Source organism: Phacochoerus africanus, chromosome 2 (assembly GCF_016906955.1).
Source record: "Phacochoerus africanus isolate WHEZ1 chromosome 2, ROS_Pafr_v1, whole genome shotgun sequence".
Lineage (NCBI taxonomy): Eukaryota > Metazoa > Chordata > Mammalia > Artiodactyla > Suidae > Phacochoerus > Phacochoerus africanus.
The window spans coordinates 1,506,226-1,516,943 of record NC_062545.1 but is presented as its reverse complement, the minus strand read 5'-3'; the positions used below and the strand labels follow the sequence as shown (position 1 = coordinate 1,516,943).

At 62.8% G+C, this 10,718-nt stretch overlaps 1 long non-coding RNA gene across 1 annotated transcript; it reads right to left on the bottom strand.

The window, feature by feature from the left end:
• Positions 1-4,215: 4,215 nt before the first annotated feature.
• LOC125121473 (uncharacterized) lies at positions 4,216-9,292 on the bottom strand. The gene is made up of 2 exons (XR_007133472.1): positions 9,184-9,292; positions 4,216-4,664 (listed from the first exon to the last, which is right to left on the bottom strand). It is a non-coding gene; the product is annotated as an uncharacterized LOC125121473 (long non-coding RNA).
• Positions 9,293-10,718: the final 1,426 nt, after the last annotated feature.

Genomic DNA, 10,718 nt, shown 5'->3' with positions numbered 1-10,718 from the left:
TTAACGTGAATCAATTCATCTGTCACACCTGACACTTTATTTCTGAGCCTCCCTAAGCCGGGGTCTCCCACCCTGGGGGCCATGAGGGCAGCGGGTGTCCAGGGACCCCCAGCACTGGAGGTGGGTGGGGTGGGGGGCCGGCGGCAGCCCCAGAAAGGACCAGGGTGGCTGCTGGCCAGCTTGCTCCTGCCTTCACTTTTTCTCAGCAAGACTGGAAGGGCCGGCTCTCAGGCCTCTGCTTCTTCCTCGGGGAAGTGGCCTGTCCTGGGGTCACCAGCTCCTAGGGATGGCAACCCAAACAGGCCACCGCTGCAGCGCCAGCGCCACCAGGGCGGGAATGGAGCTGAGCAGGAACACGGAGCGACGGGCGTGCAGGAGTGGGTCATTCTGCACGAGGGGTGGGTGTGCAGTGTGTTTGTGCTGCATGGAACCAGCAAACTGTCACAAGATGCCCCGAACGCTGTCCCTCCCCCGTTAGATGAGGGAGAGGAGTCACACGGGGGTGGCGCCCACCACCCCCGCCTTCCACCTCTCACCACTGATTCCTGCCACTGATTTCTCCCATCTCATCTCTCGCTGCGAGAGCTTCTTCTAGGAGCACTGGGGGCACAAGGCTGGCGACCCAGCAGGGTGGAGGCACTGGCCCAACCCCCTGCGGCGCAGGCAGGGGGGGCTGGGGGTGGGGGCTCCGTGACTCCCCTGATGTCGGCTCTGCTTGGGTCACATCACTTAAAAGGGGCGCAGCAAGATGCTGCTCTTGAGCTGCCACCCCTGTTTTATTTAGGGTCCCCTGTGGATGGCAGCCGGCACCCTCCTGGGCCCCCCCAGCCTCCCCTCCCCTCCCCCGGGGCTTTAAGCTGCGCCCAGAGCACAGCCTGGGGCAATAGAGCTGGATACAAGCACAGACGGAGGGTGTTGGTGGTGTACAGAATTAGGTGTTTGCCGAAACTGTCCCTGAAGGACAGCAGGGCTGGGGGGTCCCGGGGGGAGCTGGCTCCGAGTCACGCTGCCTGGCTCCCCCATCCTACAACAGGGGGCAGGACAGCCTTGCTCCCCCTGCAGAGATAAGAACACTGAGGCTTGCCTCAAGCCTTCAGCTGTTACTTGGTGGGCAAACCTGCATCTGCTCGAGCTGCAACCTGCTCCACTGGGGGACACAGCTGCTGCTTGGCCACCACCCTCCTGTCACCATCACCAGCTCTGCAAGGACACAGAGGGCCCCCTGGATAGCCCTGCGTCAACACTTAATTTTTCTCCGGTGACACAGGTCAAGGAGGGGGGAGTGTTGAAGGAAAGGAAGGGAGTGAGCAAGTTAATTACGGGGAGGGGTGCATGGATCCCCCCCAGCCCTTGTCCCTTCAGCTGCTCTCAGCTCCAATTTCCCCTTTCAGCCTGGAGAGCAGATTCCTAGCATTCTGTCCTGGCACCTCCTCTGTGCACCGAGGGGCCAGGACCATCCACTTGGGAGTCAGAGCCCTTCCGCCCTGTAGGAAGAAGCCAGCTGTGGACCGCGGGGACTGCAGGGCAAGAGCTTGGGATGGTGGCTCAGCACCCGGGCCTGCAGCAGGGCCAGGGGGATGGCCGCGCACACGGCCGGGAGCCTCCCACCCCAGCTGGGCGGCAGGAGCGCCTGCCTTCCACCCCGCCTTTCACCCCACTGAGCAAGTGATGCTGCCAAAAGCAGGTGGACCATCCCTACAGAGGGGCCGGGGTCCGTCGCCTGCTGCGCAGCCCATTTCTGCCCTCGGAGGCCACCTGCCCGCCCTCTTCTGAGGGATCTGCCCAGCTGGGAGCCCACGCTGCCTGCTGCTCGGACTCCCGGGACACAGGCTGCAGCTCAGCAGAAAGACGTGCTTTGGGAAGTACAATGGATTTTGGCAAAAGGCTGCCCAGGTGCCAGGGCCACCCCTGGGGGGCCCCGTCTCATCTTCGAGGCTCTGCTGGGTGGGAAGGTGTGGACGCTGGCACAGGGCTGCAGGTTCAAGCCCAGACCAGCTGCCCACTGGCGTCAGAGGGACGTGGGGAGGGGTCCCTGGGTCTCCGAGCCTCTGCTTCCTCAGCTGCATGGCAGATCCCGGGCTCAGCGACCTGGCGTGTGCGGCAGAGGAATGAGGTGGGGGTCCTTCCCAGAGCCAGGGTGCCGTGCCTTCCCTCTGCTCAGGACAGCAAGCTTGGGATTCGCCCCGTCTCTCTTTTGTTCCCACCCCGAGACCAGAGATAGCAAATCCTCAAATCCTCATGCCTTTACCTTCAAACCACACCCACCTGGGGGTCCACAGCCCAGACCACGGGGGTGGGGTGGGGTGGGGGGGATCCTCTTCCGGCCCCGGCTCCGCCCCTGCTGCTCTCAACACCTCCCTCCCTGAATTCTCGCCTAAACGTGGCTGGATCATCACGCTCCAGCGCAAGGCCCTCCCGCCAAGGGGAAGGCGCAGCCCTGAAAGTCACCTCGGCCAGCGAGGCCCAAAGAGACACCCCGTCAGCGGCAGGGGACGCGTGCGCCCAGTCTTCCACTTGGCCGGGACAAAAACAGAGTGGAAGTGTCCTGCGGAGCTGGGCAGGGGCCTGCTTGATGTTCATAAGGTGGTTCTGGTTTCCTGGGCCACCCCAAGGTCCCCCCTGCTTGGGTCGCCGCACAACCTTAGGACGTGGGCCCAGGGGGGCTCTGTGTCTGTTCGCAGAACCTCCGGCATGGTTCCCAGGTCTCTGCAGCGAGCAAACCTGGCACTTAGGGGCCACCGGGTCTTTGGAAGCCTTTGGAGACCCGCGCACGGCCTGTGCGGGGCGTGGGAGGCACGCGGCCAGCACCTCCCTCCAGGTGAGAGCCTCCAAGCGGCCCCCTGCATCGCTGCTCTTCTCAGGAAGCCAGGTCTGGGGCGAAACGAGGCTGTGGTCTCGGTCTGCGTGTCGGGACGTCCGCAGGCCCTTGGGCTCCCCCTCCGTGAGCAGGCATCACAGGTGCCTGTGCCCCACAGATGCGTGTCCCCACCAGCCACCTGCTAGTGGGGGACCCTGGCCAGCCAGTGAACTGCTCCACATCGGCGGTCCTTGAACCCCTCGCGGCTCAGCAAAGCCTGACTTGGCTGGCTGCGTCCTCCTGCCCCTTCTCAGCAAGGCTCCGCTTCTGGGGAGCCTGGCTGAGACTAACTTGTACGTTTGTATCTTCCTTACGTACCGTGCACTTGACCTTTCGCGTTTGTGTTTTACGTGCTTTGAACGCTTCCATCGCCTTTATACATACGCGGCCCCACAAGATGAGGCTCGTGTTGCTTCCGTTTTACAGCTGGAGGAAACTGAGGCCCAAGAGAGGCAGGAGAAGGCCCCGAACAGACGCGATTACTGGGGCCAGAACCAGGCGCAGGCCCGCCCTGCTTCTTCCTGTCCCCACGGTGTCTGGATCTTCCAGCCCAGACGCCCGAGGCAGGTCCTCCATGCATCTTGAGGGGCCTCAACATGCTCCGGTCCACAGAGGGGCTGGTGCCGACCCCCCCAACCCCCACCCCAGGCACGCAGAGGGGCAGGGCCCATCCAGGCCCCGCAACGGGACACAAGGTAGCCGGCAAATCCAGGGGGAGTTAACATGGACCGGTCTAAGGGAGAGAAGCTGGCTTTTCTGGACTGCATGTTATGAATTAACACAGTAGGGGTCAGAACTTCTAGAAGGGGTACTGAGCAGCCAGAAAATGCGGCCCAAGCTCCAGCACACGCTCAGAGGGCCAGGCACGCAGTGGCAGAAGTGTCGGCCACGTGGCCCTTCCCGGCTTGCGGATCCCCAGAAGGGGCCTGTCCCAGGAGAGCGGGGCATCCTCCTGCTGAGAGCAGAGAGCCCAGGCTTTCTAGAAGGTGCCACAGCTTGGATGGCAAGGTGCTGAGGGAGGGCTGCGCCTCACGTCAGACTGGCCCAGGCTCCAACACTAGGGGGGTCAGGACAGCAGGCACAGGCTGGCGGGCAATGGGTGGGGCCCCCAGGGCTCTTCTGCTCTGAGCGTGAGCTACACTCAGAGCCCCGAATACCTTCGCCCAGTGCCTGAGCACGCCCAGCACCCGGGGCCTGGAGGCGGCCCAGGCCCAGTGGCGAAGCGTGCTCAGGGCCTGGTTTCAGGGGGGTGGGAACCCAGCCGCCGTGGGAGCCTATGCTCCTTAGGCACCTTCAAAGGCGCTATTGATCCAAGTTGCTGTCAACGGCAAAGAATCAAGAACAAGTTCAAATACATATGAACTTCAAACCAATAGTATCAGGTGACAGTTCTCAACACACGCTGTTCATGAAACCCCCGTTTAAGGGACGAAGCCGTGGGGGGGCGGGACATGGCAGGTGTGATGATGGGCTGGCAGCCACAGGGGATCCTATTTCCGGGGCTGCAGGTCTGGTTTCTCCCAACCCTGGAGAGTTCCTGAGGCCCCTCCCCGTCCTGCTGGGCACAGGGCCCGTCTCGGGGTCCAGCACGGATGAATGTCCTCTTGCCAGGGTGCGAGAATCGTGACAGCGCGCTCTCTCGCTCAGGGGCTTCTGGATGAGGGATGCTTGCCCGGGGGCAGCGGGCGGGGGACGGGCAGTACGAGCTGGGGGAGGCACAGGGAGCACCCCTCATCAGGGACTGGTTATCCGGCTAACGAGCGAGTCCCCTCCAGTTCCAGCCTCTGGGAAGAGCGCCATGCAGACCCTGGGAAGAAGGACAGACACGGGGGGTGGGCACTAAGGTGAGTGGTCCTCCACCCACAGCTGGGGCCTGTGTGCCCAGGAGGTGCCAGGCTGTCTGAAGATGTGGGGGGTCCCCAGGATGGGGAGGGGGGGTGTCACCTTCCAGGTTCCCAGACTTTATTAAGTGAGGCCTGCCAGACCTTCTGAAGCCCTGGAATACAGCCTTTTAAAGTGCACTTCCTTCCTCGGTGACAGGTAGCCGTGGAGAGGGAGAGGCCCTGCTCTCCCCGTGACCCTGACTCTGCTGAGGGCGAGGGCTGCCCACCGCACCCGCTGCCCGGAGGGGGACTTCTGCTCCAGAGCTGCTCATTCAGAAGCGAAGGCGAGCGGCAGCCGGGACAGGAACTCCCCAGGCCGAGGCGGGTTCGTGCCCAGGTTCACAGAGCAGCAGTCTCATGCCCAGGGCTGGGGCCTCCCGGAGAGCAGAGGCTTCCTACACAGGGGACGCCAAAGAGCCTCTGTCCCTATCCGCTTTGCAGCTACCACGTGGGCCACACTGTCTCTGACTCCCACACAAACCCCAAGTCCCGCTGGGTTCTGGAAAGGGGCTTCAGCAAGCAGCCCAGTGTCCCCACCCCGCGTCCCAGCCCCGCCGCTGACCTCCTGCTGCTCCCGCTCGGCACTCAGGCCCTGGAGGACCACTCACCCCTCACTGAGAGGAGGTGACTGCCACCCCCAGAGCTGGACCTGGCTCCTCACCTGCCGTCTCCGCCTTCCCAGCACGCAGCGCCCCACCCTCACCCGGTCCGGCAGGAGAAGCCTGGGGGGTGGCGAGGCGGCTTCAGGAGGTGCTGAGGGGTCTGGAGGTGAGCTCGATGCACCCACCCAACCCTAAGGTCTCTCTGTGAACGCGGGCCTCTCCTGCTGCTGCCCAAGACCAGCCTCGCATCCAAGTCTCCTGCCTCCTGCACCGGCCACCTGCCACCCGGCGCCTGCCTCTTGGTCTGTCCAGGTTCAAGTTCCACCTGGGAGATGCTGGGCTATGAACCAGCCCAGGGCAAAGCATGGGTTGCGTCATGGTGGGCACAGCTCCTCAAACCGCTGCTTCCACTTTGAGAACGGGCGCTGAGAAGCAGGGTAAGCCTTGACTCAGCCGGGGCCCCAGTCACGGATGCTGGCTGCCACCTCTGGGGCCCCAGGGTCCCCAGCACCCAAAAGGCCAACAGGTCTGTGCCCAGCCTGAGAACCAAGCACGGCCTTTTCGCTGCCCAGCCCTCGGGCTGTCCCCTTGTGCATCCGTTTGGCTCGGCCGTGTGCCCAGGCTGGTGCTCTGTGACTTTCAGATGAGATAAATACTGAAATAGATGGCCCAAGCAGGGCTCCCTCCTGCGCTGTGCTGCTGTGCGGTCACGCCCTCCAGGTCCCTACAGCAGTTTGGGGCCTGGATGCCCTGGGCCCTGCAGCCTCTGCTCCTCCGCTCCGTTTTCATCCAGTGAGGCCACGTGAACCCGCCCCCCCCTTGGCGATGATGGTGTGGCAGCTTAGGGTCAGCATCCGGGAGCCAGCGCCCACCCTGACCGGTCCAGGGGGCGGCTAGGCATTGTCACCGAGTGGCCCTCCAAGGGCTCCTGGAGGAGGGGGCCTGGTCTGGGTCCCTTGTGGTCCACGGACAGGACAGTGAACTCAGAGACTAAAGCTCACGGGGACTAAAGGGCTGAGGTGCCTGGGGTGCTGACAACCGGTGCCCGGCATGTAGTCCAGTCCTGCACCACCGTCCACACGTCTGTGTCACGACAGCCACAGTCACTCTCACACTCGCTCAGGAGATCCCTCTCAGAACAGTGCAAGCCCTGGCCCGGCAGCTCCAGAAGCCTCCTGCCCAGGGCTTCCTGGCAGGGGCACCCTGCGGCATGGACCTCGGGGTGCTCAGTCCAGGGGTGCGGGACTGGGGAGGAGGAGCCGGGTCCACGTGCAGGGAGAGGCTGATCTTCTGAGCCAGAGCGCCCCCACCTGACTCCCCCCCTCCGCTGGGTGCCGGCGCGCCCCAACTGGCTGCCCCCCCTCCTCCAGGTGCCCGGGTCACACTGTTGGGCAGGACAGGAGAAGAGCTAGGATCAGGTGACCATGACACTTTCCTGAGTGCCAGCTGCCCCGGGACAGCAGGTGTCATCTGAGAACGTCTCAGACCCGCAGCCCTGCCTGTGAGGGCAGAGACCAGACCGGCTCCTCAAACCCAGGCATCCTGGAAACGAGGCAGAGCTCCTGTCAAGCTCCCAGACTACGTGTCAAGGACACATCACACTTGAAGGAAGCAGCGACTCTGGGAGGATGAGGCCCTGTAGCTTCCAAACCAAACACCTTCGTAAAAAGACTGAGGCCTCAAAACAAACGGGGCGCGGGGTGAAGGAGCGGCTCTGCCTGGCTTGAGCCCAGGGGCCTGTGCGGCTCAGGTCACCTCCAGGGTGAGGGCGCCTCCCCCAGCCCGAGCCCCAGCCACGCGCTGAAGATATGCAGACGGCCCTCTTGGCGGGATCAGGTAGCCCAGGGAACCCGCAGGCCTGGACTTGGCTCCTATAACCTTGTCCGCATGGCACTCAGCACCCCTTCTTGAGAGCAAAGTGGTGCAGCCAGGTCGGCCGACGGAAGCTTCTCAGAAGTTCCTGCACCTGTGTGGCCCACTGCTTCTAGAAGAAGGCAGATGGGGCCCTGCAGGCCCCAGGGGGCGGGGGAGGGGTATGACAGAGGAGATGGTTCTGAACAGTCCAGTCCTGGCTAAATGCGCTCTGGGGGGGAGGTGACGGCTGACTAGACCCTGTCCTGTGACATGGCCGCAGGACACCCAGTCCTGCTACGTCCTGCTGAAAACCATACTGAGGCCTTGGGAGCCTGTCTTCCAGGTCTCGGGGGCCCATGACTTCTTGAGGTTCAAGTTCCCACTTCTCGTTCACTGAAGGGGTTGGGTAGAGACCCAGAGACACCTGGTGACAGCTGCTCTCTGGAAATGCCACCTGTCACTTGTGCTGCCCACGCCTCCCACCCATAGCCCCCCCCCACCCAAGGGTCTCTGGCATGAACCCTGACCCTTCGGCCCATGGCCAGAGGCTGGGAAGGGGATGCTGCAAAAAAGCCCACCTGTTTAACCAAACCCAGATTAGCAGGTGGCTGCGGCCTCGTGCCCCCAAGTCACCGCAATCCAGGTCACCAAAAAATCCTCAAAAGTCTAAGAGGAATGAACCGGCCATAACTATGTTCTGTGTCTGTGCGGGTGACCTGGAGCCGCCTCTTGTCAACAAGCGGTGGCCCAGTACCCCCCCTCCAGGGGCCTGCAGGGCCCATCTGCCTGCTGGGCCTTCCTTCCGTCTGTCTTTCTCTTCCAGGTGGGCGGTGGGATCTGCCCCCCCCCCCCCGTCTGTGGGCACATGTCACTTTTTGTCTCCAGTCACATTTTGTCCATACTTAATGGAGGTGAGGGAGGGAGGGGGCTGAGGTCCCACAGGAGGGGGGACGAGGGTGTCTCAGGGCCAAGCAGCCAGCAGCACCCATCCCGCTGGAAAGGCCAGGCTCCCTGCCAACAGGGTCCTAGGAAAATCCATTCACTCTCAAGGCAACTTGAAAGGTGGGAGCACACGCAGCCACTCACCCCAAAGCTCCCCCCGCCCGGCAGACCCTCCCACCATGAGCTGCCTCGGCTCCAGCTTCCTTTCAGGGAAGGAAAAAAGGAGGGCTTTTCAGGGCAGCCTTGCTGAGCAAAGGGACGCCCTCAACCTGGTGATTTGAAAGTGGAAACAGCAAATATCGTCACCTAACATCCACGCCACTCCAACACCCCCATGCGAATCGCCCCAAACAACCCGAACGTGCCACCTGGGCAGTTCCAGCCCCCTGGGGACCCCAGATCCTGCAGGTGGGCAGGTGCCCTCACCTGGACGACTTCCTCAGTGCTTTGGTGGCAACAACCAGCCACAGGTGCTGGAAACAGGAAACCCTAAAGCCCTAGAGGCCCCTCCTCCTGCTCCTCCTGGTCCCCCTCAGGCAGCCTTTAGAGTCTAGCCCACCCAAAGAGGCTCAGAAAGCCTGCGGCCACACAGGGGTCGGGTCGGATCTGGATCCCGGTGGGAGCGAGGGTCAGGGTGAGGGAGCGGAGGGCAGGGGAGAGGAGGGAACAGCGGAGGACCTGCAGCAGGGGCCAGGAGAGGGGGCGGAGGGCGGCGTCGGGACTGAGGGGCTTGGGGCTGTGAGCGGAGAGGGAGGGAGCGGAGGGCTGGTGGGGGGGGGGGGCGCGGGGCTGGGTGCTCCTCCTAGGAGGGCTGGCTGGAGCCTTGCCCACCCCGCACGGGGTCTCTAAGTAAGAAGCCACCGAGGGGACGGGGTTACCACAGCCCCAGGGGAGGGTCCTGAACCCTTGGGACCGACGTGGGTGGGGGAAAGAAGGTGAAGGCGGTGGAGGTCTCAGCCTTACTGCCCTGTGCCCGCGACCCCAGGGATCCCCGGCCGGTTCGCAGGAAAGGGGCGCCCCCTGCCGCGGAGATGGACACGCTCACCTGCGAGGGTCGAAGTCGCGGTCCAGACATGACTCACGGTTACGGGTCAGGGTCGGGGTGAGGGTCCGGGTCTGGGTCAGGGTCTGGGTCCGGGTCCGGGTCCGGGTCCGGGTCCGGGTCTGGGTGGGGGTCTGGGTCGGGGTCCGGATTCGGATCCGGATCCGGATCCGGGTCGGGGTCGGGGTCTGGGTCCGGGTCCGGATCCGGATCCGGATCGGGGTCAGGGTCGGGGTCGGGATCCGGATCCGGGTCGGGGCGAGGGTCGGGGTGAAGGTCGGGGCGAGGGTCCAGGTCGGGGGCGGGGGCGGCGGCGTGAACTTGCTGCCGCTCTGCGGGAGTCGGGGGCGGAACTCGCAGGGCGGCGGTTGCGGGGCGACCCCGAAGGGGAGGTGCGGGGCTTGGGATTGGCCGGCGTCCCCGCCCGCCCCGCCCCCGCCCGCTGCCGGCCCGCCCCCCGCAGCTGCAGGAGGGCGCGGCCTGCGGGCTGAGCTTCCCCGTCCTGGGATCGCTCAGCTGGGGAACCCATGCCAGCTGTCTCCTCCCAGCCTCACGGTTTGGACTCCCTGGCCAGCGCCTAAGCCTGCGCTGTGCAGCCCACACCCATTTCCGGGAGGCCACTGTCCAGCTGTGTCCTTTATGCTGTCCTCCGTGGAGAGGGGGCTGGAGGGCCTCAGCCCTGCCAGTGGTCCCTCGGGGCTGGGGTTGGCGGTGACCGCCTCTCTGAGGGTTCCTCGTGGCCGCGTCCGTCTCAGCATTTGCCGATTTGTCACAAGACGCCCCGCATGCACCTCCCCGTCTGAGTGGTTTTGTGGAAGCTGCTAAGGCCGAGTATTGATGCGAACACACACAGTTATTACACATGATGGCTTTACATCATGAAGGGCGGAAATGGAATCTAATTTGTAGCCCTTTCGATGCGCCCATGCCTGGGCCGGAGTTGGGCAGGCTTGCTCTAAGCTAAAAGATGCACAGTTTTCTTTTCTAGAAGCTGCTCCCGGTGCACTTGCTTTAATGGACCACCCCCTGGGAAATGCAACTCCTTGGCACGAGGCAATTTCTTTTATTCATTTATTTTTCGTGCTGCCCTTGTGGCATTCAGAATCTCCCAGGCCAGGGATCGAACCCACACCACAGCGTTGGCAACACCAGATCCTTAACTTGCTGAGCCACAAGGGAACTCCACGAGGCAATTTCCTGTGTGACATTTACATGATAAACAGCAGTGGCTCTTAACTCTTAGTTGGGAGTTGAATGCTTCTCTCTTCCTAGAAAAAGATAAAATATTTGCGCCTGGGGAGGAAGAGGACAGGGAAATATTTTTAAAAAACTGTATGTTTACGGAGAAAAATGTCTGAGAGGAAATACATTAAAATACATCCAAAGTAATACGGCCTTACATTTTTTTGACTTGTCTTTTTTTGATAATGAATAGTTATTTTTTGTGTAATAAGAATTAACGAAGAGAAAGAAGCCCAACATCCTTTTGGAGGGTGGAGGCTTTTGTTCCAGGAAACGAGGTAAATGGCGGGTCAATT